The 12,286-nt window shown below is 56.9% G+C and overlaps 1 protein-coding gene across 1 annotated transcript in view; it reads right to left on the bottom strand.

Annotated features, from left to right (window-relative positions):
* Positions 1-11,829, bottom strand: part of LNX1 (ligand of numb-protein X 1) — a 102,443-nt gene extending 90,614 nt beyond the window's left edge. Inside the window, exon 1 of the mRNA XM_070048114.2 lies at positions 11,697-11,829. The gene's annotated coding sequence lies outside the window, so the exon portion shown is untranslated. The remainder of the gene's footprint in view (positions 1-11,696) is intronic.
* Positions 11,830-12,286: the final 457 nt, after the last annotated feature.

The raw sequence follows: 12,286 nt of genomic DNA, 5'->3' as shown, positions 1-12,286 counted from the left end.
GTGTGCGCAGGCGCATGTACCTGTGTGTTTATCTCAAAAGGATACAGTAGCACAGGCATTCGGCTTAGCGGATAAGATGCCTACATCCCATGTCCGAGTGCCAAGGTTTGAGGCCCAGCCCTGCCCCCAAGTCAAGCTTCCTGCTAACGCACACCCTGGGAGGCACTGGTGATGGCTCAAGGACTTGGGTTCCTGCTACCCACATGGGAGACCTGGATGGAGTTCCTGGCTCCTGGCTCTGGCCTGGCCGTCTCGGCCCTTTCAGCCACCTGGGGAGTAAACCAGCAGATGGGAGCCGTCTCCCATTGTCTCTTTCCCATCAGAAAAAAAGTAATAAAGTAGAAATGCAGAGGTTTTTTTTAAACGCACCACGGAAAGTTACAAACACTGTTTAGAAGACGGAGTTTTTAAGCAGAACGTCTTCAGTGCTGCGGTCAGCCCTGGAATCCACAGTATCTACCCCGTCCCGAGAATGCGTGGTATCTGGGGAATTTGGGATGCTCTAAAGTATTTGTAAACATGCTTCTATTTCTGATCTATTTCATTCCAAAGTGTGCCGACACAATAAATAACATGCATAATTGGAAACCAAATATGCCAATGGCAATAGAGGTGATTGCCCCCCACTGAGTACAAGCACTGGTTACAGTTCACTGACATTCACTAATGAATGGAGAAGTGAAAACAGTAGCAGCCCAAGGGCAGCTGGGGGTGGCGGCGGGGGGGGGTGGGTGGGTGGGGTGGGGTGGAGGCAGCAGTGGGGACAGGAAGAGCCCCTCTGGATGCCCCCACAAAAACCCAGAACTAGGGAAGGGCGTGTCCAGGAGGCGTGTTAGTCACAGCCACACCCTCATCAGGAGAAAGACAGCGCCGCCCATGGAGAATCCCTCCTGTGCCACAACAGGTCAGAGAGACGCAGGGCCACAGACACATCTACTGAGGGAGGAGGAGAGGGAGAGGGAGGGGGACGGGGGGAGGGGGAGGGGGAGGGGAGGGAGGAAGGGAGGGGAAGATGGAGAGGGAGGGGGAGGGGGAGGGGAAGGGGAAGGGGGAGGGGAGGGGGAGGGGGAGGGGAGAGGGAGGGGAAGGGGGAGGGAGAGGGAGGAAGGGAGGGGAAGATGGAGAGGGAGAGGGAGGGGGAAGGGGAGGGGAAGGGGAGAGGGAGAGGAAGGGGGAGGGGGAGGGGAAGGGGGGAGGGAGGGGGAGGGGGAGGGAGAGAGAGGAAGGGAGGGAGAGAGAGGGAGATAGAGAGAGGAGAGGGAGAGAGAGATCCTATGTGCTGGTTCACTCCAGGATGGCTGAGGGCGGGCCAGGCTGAAGCTGGGAGCAGGGAACTTAATCCTGATCTCCCACGTGGGTGGCAGGGCCCCAGCTGCTGGGGCCATCCCCGCTGCCTCCCAGGGTGTGCAGGAGCAGGAAGGCGGAGTCCGGAGCCAGAGCTGGGAGTCAGTTCCAGGGGCTCTGCTGTGGGATGCACCTGTCTTAAGTACCAGGCTAAATGCCCGCCTTTTTAGATGGTTACTTTGTTTCCAATTCATTAAGGTAATTGAAAACAAACAAACAAACAAACGTGGAAAGCATGAACCTAGGAAGCTTAAACGCGTATCCTACCTGTACTAAGACCAGAATTTAAAGTTTTACTTTCGTGGCTGTAAAGGAAGCAAGTTCATCAATACGTTCTCAAAAGCTGCCTCTTTGCTTATTTCATTTTTGACTTGAGTTTGTTCTTTAATAACTTCTAGTGAATTCTAACCTAATGATGGAGCCTTTATTTAAATACGCTCTGATCTTCTGCTCGCTCAGGCTTTTCCCGACTTTGATTTCTTGAAAGACTGCACTAAGTGCACCAGTGCGTGCCAGGCAGGCCTCCCCTCCCTCCTGGCCCCGTCACTGTCATTTTTAATCCCAAGTGGGCCGTGTGGGGTGACAGCCCCAGGCTTGCGTCCAGCTCCGCCACTGACCCCTCTGTGGTTCTGCATGCTTTTTCCTTTCACGTGACCTGGTGGCCGGCCAGGTGCACCTGACCAAGCCGTAGAATTACACACTCTGCCCAGGTGTGCCGGTAAACTTTAACCAAGGTCCACGCTGACCTTGCTGCTGGCTGTTGTGCCGGAGAGAGACGCAGGTGAGCAGCCTGCCGAGGGGCTCGCCAGGCGAGAGGGACCCCGTCTTCCAATAAGGGGGGAAAGAGCAAGCCAAAGCCAGGTCTCCGGACAGACCGCGAAACGACTGGACCCCGCAGGAGCTGCACTTCGTGAGCAGGAGGGGACTTCCAGAAGCTTGGGCAGAAGTAGAAGAGGCAAGTCCATGTTGGCACCAACAGACTTGGACTCCATGCACACACAGTTTTCCAACAGCTCATGGGAACGGCATGCGATGAAAAAGGTCTGCACGCGTAGCAAAACTGTTCACACCAAAATAAAGTTGCCTTTCAGTTCCGGTTTTCCAAGAACTTTTGGAGGGGCCTCGTGGGACAGCCCCGTCACCCAGTCAGCAGCTCCCTCCAGCTAGGGGGCCACACAGAGTGGTGCCCTGCGAGGCTCCGCCCCCCTGGAGCTGCGTTGGCTCTGCCACATTTGCTGACTTGAAGTCCGTGAGAATCTTCATCTGTGGCACCGAGCTTCCGGTTGCACAGTGTGTTCACGACACGCACAGACGACATCTGAGGGGACTTCCAGCTTCAGGACATGGAACTGTGGGGCTCATAGTGTTGAGGGCACGTTTAAGTCTGGATGAAGCCTCGAGGGGCAGAACGGTGGCTTAGTTGGTTTCAACCTGGGTCTGGATCACTTAGTGCAGAGATCACGGTGTGGACACACAGCCTGGTGGAACCGAACGGCCCAGGGACAGTCACTGCCTCCCACGCCGGCCTGATCTGGCTTTCTCAGTCAACTCGGCCAGCGGGCACGGGTGTCTGACGACAGACCTGGCCCCGGCTGTCACCCCTAGATTAGATGACTGGGGAGGGGGAATGCAAACTCTAGCTTTCTCTATGAAACAAAGTGAGCTGGCCACTCTGTCTTAAATTTCAGATAGAGGGGGCAGGCCCGGGAGCGTCCATGTGTTTATAGGCACCCATGGTGAGCTCACAGTACATAAACGACGGGTTAAGGTGCTGTGGGCGACCCCTCGGCTTCCAGACTCAAACGCGACAGAGGAGAACCGGGTGCTGAGTCACCTGAGTGAAGATGGTCACGCGTGGGATAAAACTGGGCTCGAAGTGAGGGCCCGGGTTGGCCGTGAGGGCGGTGCGTGTGCGGGCGTGTGTTGAGGGCGGTGCGTGTGTGTGCGTGCATGTGTTGAGGGCGGTGCGTGTGGGTGCGTGCATGTGTTGAGGGCAGTGCGTGTGCGTGTGTGTGTTGAGGGCGGTGCGTGTGCGTGCGTGTGTTGAGGGCGGTGCGTGTGCGTGTTGAGGGCGGTGCGTGCGTGTGCATGTGTGTGTTGAGGGCGGTGCGTGTGCATGCATGTGTTGAGGGTGGTGCGTGTGCGTGCGTGTGTTGAGGGCGGTGCGTGTGCGTGCGTGTGTTGAGGGCGGTGTGTGTGCATGTGCGTGCGTGTGTTGAGGGCGGTGCGTGTGCGTGTGCGTGCATGTGTTGAGGGCGGTGCATGTGTGTGCGCATGTGTTGAGGGCGGTGCATGTGTGTGTGTGTGTTGAGGGCGGTGCGTGTGCGTGTGCGTGCGTGTGTTGAGGGCGGTGCGTGTGCGTGCGTGTGCGTGCATGTTGAGGAGGGGAGGGCGTGCAGAGAGGGAAGAGGTGCAGGTACTCCGGGCCGCTGGGGAGGCTGTGCTGGCTCTGCCTCTGCTCCACATCTGGAACCTCAACCTCAAAGCAGGAGGACTCATTCATGAACCCTGCAAGTGACACGGCCCGCACCGTGTCCCCGCGCGGCGTTCCAGCACAGCAAACACGGAAGTCGTTAAAGAAATCACGGCGTTGAACTACAAGGAGACACCGGCACGTATCTGCAGACCATAACGTAGAACACAGCTTCCCAGGAAGTGGAGAGATGAGGAGGCGGTTAAGCGAGAACTGTCCTTGCGCCGCTGGGTGACACAAGAGCCAGGCGCCGGGGAGGGCCTGGGGCAAGCAGCTGGGGGAAGAGCGCCGCCCTCCTGGGGCAGGCCTGGCGCGCTGTCACAGCCGGGTTGGGCTGGAGGAACCCGGTGCCAGGAAGATGGCCTTCCATTTCCTTGTGTGTGAACCTGGGCAAACAGACCCGGCCCCCCAGACAGTGACAGCGAGGGCAGAGGATTCTGCACCAAGCCTGGGCTCTGTCCACACAGGACCACGGGATCCTGGCGGGGCTGACGTCAGACGAGAAGAAGGAAGCTGGCGTTCTTCCGCCCGGAGCTGAAAAACAGCTCCAGGAAGTGCTTATGTTTTTTTCAACAGATAACCGTGTTTTATAGAAGGAAAGACAAGAGGCAGAAATTTACAGGTTCAGTGTTCCTTATCTGAAATGCTTGGGACAAGATGTGTCTCCGATTCTGGATTCCTTCAGACTTTGAAACCCCCCGCGTATACACGCAGATGCGCTATCTAGGAATGGAACCCAAATCGAAACACAGAAGTCATGTAGGTTTCATATGCCCTTTTGCACATGGTCGGAACGTAACTAGATAATATTTTTAGTGCCTCTCCACATTTTAAAAGCTTTATTTTCACCTACTTGGAAGGCAGAGTGACAGAGGGAAAAAGAGAGAGAGCGAGAGACCAGTTCTGCCCCGTGGATAACAGGGGTCCAAGCCCCTGACCATGATCTGCTGCCTCATGGGATGCATGAGCAGGAAGCTGCCCTGGACTGGAACAGCCAGGACTCAACCCAGCTCTCTGATGTGGGACGCCCCTACGCTCTACCACCTGTCACCCTGGGTCAGGCGTGGAGCCTTCCACTTGTGGCATCATGTTGGCGCTCAAAAAGTTTTGAGTTTTGGAGATTTTTGGACTAGAGATGCTCAACCCATACTGAAATTTGCAACATTTTTCTGCTGTCTTTCGGGTCTGCGTTTGGTGATAGCCGAGTCCACACCTGGCACTTGTCTTCAGCTCTCAGGGAGTGCCTAGAAGGAATTCAAGTTTATCTTCCAGGAGAGTCAGTCTAGCATAGTGTGGGCCTGAGGCCAGTGGGTAAGATGCTACTTGGAACACTGGGATTCCCCATCAGAGTGCCTGGGGTGGGGTCTTGGCTCTACCTCTGATACCAGCTTCCCACTAAGGTGCACCCTGGGAGGCAGCAGATGGTGATCACGTGGTTGGGTCCCTAGCACCCAGGGAGGAGACTCGAATTGAGTTCTGGGCTCTTGGCTTCAGCCTGGCCTAACCTTGGCTGTTGTGGGGATTTGGGGAGTGAACCAGTTGATGGAGGACCTCTCTCTGCCTGTCCATCTCTCTCTCTCTGCCTTTTAAACAAAACTACGTAGGAGCACAGAGCTCAGCCATAGGGCGAAAATGTTAAAGCACAGAAAGAATACAGTTGTCCCTTGGAATTCACGGGGCATTGGTCCCAGGACCTGCAGAGACACACGAACCCTCACATCCTCAAGCCCCTCCTGTAAAACGGTGTGGTACTGGCAGAGACCCTACACACATCCCCTCCAGATGATCTACAGGCTAAAGTGATGTGAAGAGCGGTTATGCCGCCCTGATATAGGGAATAACACACACGTTCAGAGCAGGTGCACTGTTTTATGCCTATGGTTTGCGTCCATAGTTGGCTGAGTCTGCAGAGGGGGAGTGCATGGATTCGGGGAGCTGACTGTCCACACAAACGGCAATGAAAACAGTCCCCCGAGACAGGAGCCATGAGCAAGCTTTGGAGGAGAACAAGACAGCAGTGTAGCATGGCCCAGCGCAGTCAAAGAAAGGTGACGGCATAGATGGAACCCAGGAAGGGTCAGGAGAGAAGCGGGGGGAGGAAGTCAGGTGAGGGCTAGGACCTGTGCCAGGGCACCAGCCACGTCAGGCCGACGCATCTCCGTGGCTGTCTGTGTGTGTTGTGTCGGAAGGGTTTACTGGGAAGTCACAGGACGTAGTCAGTGTGGATCCTGGCTTCTCCCCAAGTGGGGAGGTCCTCTCTCAATGTCCCTAAGGATGGTCTTCTAGCTCCACCGGGGCTCCACTGATGAAGGCAGGGCCCCAGGGCTGCGCTGTCCTCTTGTCACTCTGCCCACAGTCCTGCCCGCAGGTGCAACACACCCCGCGGATCTCCCTGAAACAAGGCAACTCCCCCTCCCAGGTTAAAGACGGGGTTCACGCTCTCTCACCCCCTTTATTTATTTGCTTCTTTGTCTCTGGTTTTTCCATTTTCCTGGGTGGCCCTGGTGGTGGCAAAGGTGCCAGGAGGGTGCCTTCGAGAAAGACGTGTGCACATCCTCACCTCAGAACCTGCACACATGGCACTGCTGGGAAAACCGTCTTTGAAGACGTCATTACGTTCAGGCTCTGAGCGAGAGCCTCCTGGCCATCGGAACGGGCACTGAATGCAGCAACTAAGACCGAGGAGAGGCTGATCCGGCCAGAGGCATGGCAGACTCACGCAGCCACAGCCAAGGAACACGCAGGGCCACCTGGAGCCTTCGGAGGGGGTGTCCCCGGGCCCCCGGAATGGTGCAAGAACAGATCGGAGTTGTTGGAAGCTGCCGAGTCCTAGGCAGCCCTGTATTTGCAGGGTCACTCACATAGGAGCGGGGAAACCACTCCAGTGAGGCACCCAGCACTTCTCAGCATGGGGAGACCACCCCAGTGAGGCACCCAGCACTGCTCAACGTGGCTTAGGGAGCAGTGTTTCCAGGGGGCAGGCACTTGCTTAGGGATCACAGTTCTGCCCAAGGCTGAACATATAATCATTTGCTTTCAATCCATGAATAAGTCAGAATAACAAACATCTTTAGAGACAACTGGTAAACCAGATCGACAAAAGCCTCCAGGAGGAAGGAGCCACAGGTCGGACGGCTGAGTGTGTGTGTGTATAGTGGAAGCCGTGACATAGGCGTGACCGTGATACCTAACGAGGAGCTTGCAAACACAAGGTGACTCATTGCTTGAGGCCGAGTGTGTGACGTTCTTTTCCGAAAGGGCCATGTGACTGACAACAGCAGTCATAGGCGAGTTATGCAAATCATCTAAACAGACAGCACTGGCATTCTTAGGTCTCAGCATCACCGTGCACTTGCCAAGAGGCGATTACAGCAAATGCTTGGAGCGCTTCCACTCTGCTGCCGGCACAGCCTTTCGTGTCCCTGTGACCAACGCATCAGACACAAGAAGCAAACAAGAGTCACTGGGGAATCATGGTGGAATTTAAGTCCACGCATTCCAAGTCGCAAATTAGCGATGCTACAGAAACAATGTCACTGGCTAATTGGGATGGAACCTATTAGCGCTGTTGGAGGAACGTGAGACAAGGACGGCGGCTCCCCAGGGCGGGGAAGTGGAAGAAGAGCCAGCGATGGCCACAGGCACTGCGGTTTGCAGGCCATCTTGTCTACCCCCAGCCCGAAGCAAGCATTTCTTCTTTCCCTTCCGAATCAGAACAGACCAGACAAGGAAAACTGCCCGTGTTGTTATGCAATAAGTATGCAAAAAGTTTGTTCCTTGGCGTGTGTTTCACATTTAACCTCCAAAGCCATCCTGAGGTCAGTAGTGCAACTGCCGTTTCCCAGCCGCCTGCCTACAGGTGATGCTGGAGAAATACGAATCCTCTAGGTCACTCACTCATTCACTCATTCATTCATTCACCCGCCCCAAACGCAAACCAGGCACTACATGGACTCAGTGTGCCCCAAAGAGCCCAGCTGCAGTGGCAAGGTCTGAGTGCCCCGGAGGCCACCTCTGGCACTCGTGGCAACGCTAATCCGTAGAACGTTCTTCCCCGTAGGGAGCCGAAGTGCCTGTGAAGGTAACCAGCAGGGCGCAGTGGTGCCCGCACGGCACACAGAGCACAAGGAGCCACCGGCGAATGCAGGAGGGCTGCAGGAGACAGCACGTGCCTACAGGAGACAGGTGCGGCATGCGCCTACAGGACACGGCCCGCGCCCTCTCCTCCCGGTTCAGCTCCGTGCAGGTTCCCGGCTCTGCGGCTCGCAGTGTTTTCCCGCCTACCCTTAGTCTTTGGGGACAGGAAATGCTTGAACCTCACTAACCCGGGCAGAATGATGCTGTCTTCCCCGCAAATCGTTTTGAAGAGGCCCTGTCAGAGGACAATGGCTTCGCTGCCCACATAAAAGTGTGCGTGTGGCTTGCTGCCCGGGGCACCGGGCGGAGTCCCACCCGCTGGGGCAGCGAGCAGGCCTGGGGTGGGGGGAGAGCCCTCCGCCCGGCAGGCTTATTCTCTCCACGTCCAGCGAGGGCTGCCAATTAAAAAGGGGCTCCTTTTGGCCACAGGCAGGCGTTGTGTCTGGTGTGAAGGCAGGGGTCACAGCTCCTGGGAGATCCACTGTTTCTCACAACCCAGCCCCACGGCCCACATGACTGCAGAGACCGGGCTCACGCTGGCAGCTCCCTGGCCTGGAGCTCCACGGTGATCAAGACCACCTCTGCCAGGCGGTTCCCCACCAGGCCGCTGCCGCCTTCAGGCAAACCTGCTTTGCTCAGTCTTTCGACCTTGACTTCCCACCATGTCTATCATTGCTGCGCACGGACGGACGCCGGGTCGCCATACCCAGGGTGAAGCTGTTTCCCGCAATAATTTAACAAGGCCAACACTGGCGGAGCACGCACTACGGAGCAGGCACTCAGGAGACAAGACCGCGGTTCTCTGGCCTGTCATTCAGTGAACCCCACGAACATTTCCTTGGGGGCTCATCCGCCCCTCAGGGTGGTCTGGCGGGTGCAGCCCACCCAGCTGCCTCTGGGGAGGACCCAGCACATCGTCGTTGCAAGAAAACCGACGGCAGGGAGACTGAAGATTCTCCCTGCGGTGACCTAAGCAGCGACAGGTTCAAGGTCAGAAGCCACGGCCCTCAATCCACTAGGCCTTTCTCCCACCTGCCCCGCTTTTTAATTATTCACTGCGTTTATCTGAAAGGCAGAGAGGCAAAGAGAGATAACTTCCTCCCCACCCAGCAATGGGATGGGCCATTGCCCAAATGCCTACAACAGCTGAGCTGGGCCAGGCCCAAGCCAGGAGCCAGGAACTCAATCCGGGTCTCTCATGGGAGTGCAGGGACCCAGGTGCTTGAACCCTCATTGGCTGCCTCCCGGGGTGCGCATTAGCAGGAAGCCAGCTGGGAAGCAGAGCCAGGATTTGGGCCAGGGACTCTGATAGGGACGTGGGCATCACAAGTGTTGTTAGCCACTGCACCAAACGCTCCAAATGCTGGCCATCTGTGTTATCCTTTTCGGGTAAGGTGAGACCAGGAAGGGCCGCAGGGCCCTGGGAACACATCTGTTCTTATGCAGTGACTCGGGGTCTCCGAGGGGCACAGGGTATTCCATTCAGGGCAATCATGTCCACCTGACCCACACACTGCCCTGCCATGACATGGGGCAGGCCCCAAACCAGCTGCCCTCTGCGCCAGTGGCTTTGGCACCATTGCGTCCCAGGCTGGGGTGAAGGGGGCTTGCCCACGAGACTGGAGAGGGCCCCCCGAGAGACGGAGGGGACTCCTGCCGAGTCAGCCTTGGCGAAGGCCACAGAACAGTGCGCAGCCCCCCCCCCCCCCAGCCAGGCCTGCCGAGAACCCCGTTCTGTGGGACTGCGACAGGTGAGAACCTTGGGGTGGACAAAGTCAGCCGTGGCCCCACTGCCTCCCGCCTCCTGGTTACTTTCAACCGATCACAACAACCGGAAGGAAGGGTCAGGCTCCCGAACAGTCGCAGCAGCCACTGGAGATCTCGCATCTTGGGAGGGGCTGACCACCTCCTCCAGGCCACCCTCGGGCCGGAGGCTCCACCCTCCCTGGGTGCCCACTCTGCCGCAGGCACAGGTCACTGGGAAGCCTGCGCATGGGAGTGACCTAATTCCTTTCTCAGGACCACGCTCGGTCACAGTATCTCCTGTCTTTCTGATGATGTCACTGAGGGTCAGTGACGTCCCCCACTCAAGGACTGTTCAATCCCTGTCCGTGGCAGGCTTTATATCCACTTGAACCAAGGCGTGTGGCCACCACGGGGACTCCGGACAGCGCTCGCGTGCAAAGCAGCCCAAAGGTGCTGAGCCCTAGGGTCATCCTGACTCGGAATCCCACTCTGCCACTTTGGCTTTGTAGGGGACCAAGCCTGCGCAGCTCTGTCCTGTTCTGAGCCAGAGATGCTGACAGGTAGCAGTGGAAGGATCCTCTGGTCATAAATTGACTCCCACGAAAAGAATCGACCAACCACGGCAAAGCACAGGAAATAGCTCCAAAAGCACGTTTTTATCAGGAAGATTCTGGATCCGGGGGCCTTTCTCTGACGGCAGAGTTCCGAATCAAATAAGAATTTCAGTAACAGACCGGCAGTAGCCACTCCCCAGACACATACAAGTCACAGGCGCAAAGCTCAGTGAAGGAAGAGCCGTGGGAGCTTCCTAGGGGCAAGAGAGACAGTGGCAAGGAGAACAGGCGGTAAGAAGCAGCCGTCTAGGGCGGAACTTTTCTCGGCTCGTTCCAGTTCATACTCCTGGAGAATTTACATGCATTTTGCATTTCTGGGCAACGCGTAGGAGCGTAATTCCAACAGAGTGTTCCTCGCAGCTGCTAACTTAAGTTTCAGAGTCAGCCCATGAGGATTCCGGAATGAGGTGGACTTCACTCTCCCCAACCTCCCAGCTCACCGCAGTCGGAAGGGGCGTTTGGAAATACTTCCTATCATTCCTGCAACAGCACGGGACGGGCAGTGTGGCTGCCAGGCTGCCCAGCGTGCAAGCAGCCCAGGTCGTGTGACCGGAATGAAGAAAACAAATATGGACCCCAGAGATAAAATGACCTTAAGCAATGTCTTGGCAGAGCGACCTTCTTGCTGTGTTTGCAACTAAAAGAAAAGGCAAAAGAGAAAAAAGCAGGAGCGTCCCCCCAAATTAAAACTCAGACCTAAAGTTCTGTTGTGGTGGCCCTGAGGGAACAGCTTTACGTGAGCCAGCGGTCAGCAGGCACCAGCCCGGCTCTGGACGTGAACAATCCCAGGACAGTCTGCAAGGTGGTTCCTAAGAGGGCCTTCAACAGAGAGCAAAGAGAACGCTCCAGCTTTCTGGAGAGGAAAGAGGGAGACTGGCGGCCGGGGCAGGGACCCGAGCAGACTTTTGGAAGGACACAAGCAAAGATCTCGGCACGAGATCCACATCGCCTCTGGTGCGACGAATGCAGGCAGCAAGATAAAACAAGAACAAAAGAGCAAGAGCCGGACCGCTCTGAACGCCCTCCTCCCGGCCCCCCACCCCCACCCCCAGAACGGGCTGAACAGGTCCGCGCCTTGCAGCCAGGTTTCAAAGATGTCTCCCTCTGCTCCCCTCCCTCGGTTGTAAAAAATCAGATCAACGTCACAGACGAGCTGGCGGGGCTGGACCAGTGGTTAGGCCAGACTGAGCGGATCAAGTGTCAGGCCAGGGACGGCTTCACCGCGCAGGTAGAATGTCAAGGCATCCGTCCACTCTCGGCTGTCCAGAGACTCGCTCTGCCGGGGCCCAGGGCCAGGGCCAAGCCAATCAGCTCCCATTTCCCATTCAAACGCCTCCTTCCGTCCCCTGGTGGTCCACACGCCACGAGAGAGCTCCACTCACCTTGTCCAGCTCTGACTCGGGGCTCCCAGAGAAGCGGCAGCCAGGAAGCTCTCGTCCCGCCTGGGTGGACAGAGGAGCTGCTTGGGCCGCCTGAACTGTGACCAGCCTCAACTTCAGCGTACAGGTGCCTGGGGGAAGGAGGAGGCCATTGGTTGGCCCGGAGCAGGAAATGTGTGACGTCACGGAAGCCCGGGCAGATAAAGCATTGCAGAGACCTTAGCGACTGCAGGAGTCAGTAGGTCCCGCCCACCTGTCATTTACCTGAATACCTGGGAGCTGGTAGGTGGCGTCTTTCCGCGGACAAATGAATCAGTTAGAGCAATTTGCCAGGCGGAATTTACTTTCCTTTCTGCGTCCGGCACGTGTCCAGCCCCGTGTACAGATCTGAATGCCTGTACCTGGTCATTCCTTCGGCTCCTCCCCCTGGCACTTCCTGGCTGCCTGGCACCCAGGCATCCGAAGGGGAGCTGAAACCCCGAAATGAGACAGCGATTTGGTGGGTGCAGAGAGCACCAGTTTGCGAAGATCGAGTGCTTAGAAATATCTGCAGTCCACCCCCCACCACACTCTCCCCATGCCCTTCTGAGTGG

Source organism: Oryctolagus cuniculus, chromosome 8 (genome assembly GCF_051225735.1).
Source record: "Oryctolagus cuniculus isolate XC-2025 breed Fujian yellow rabbit chromosome 8, ASM5122573v1, whole genome shotgun sequence".
NCBI lineage: Eukaryota > Metazoa > Chordata > Mammalia > Lagomorpha > Leporidae > Oryctolagus > Oryctolagus cuniculus.
This window is presented reverse-complemented; position numbering and strand designations above follow the sequence as displayed.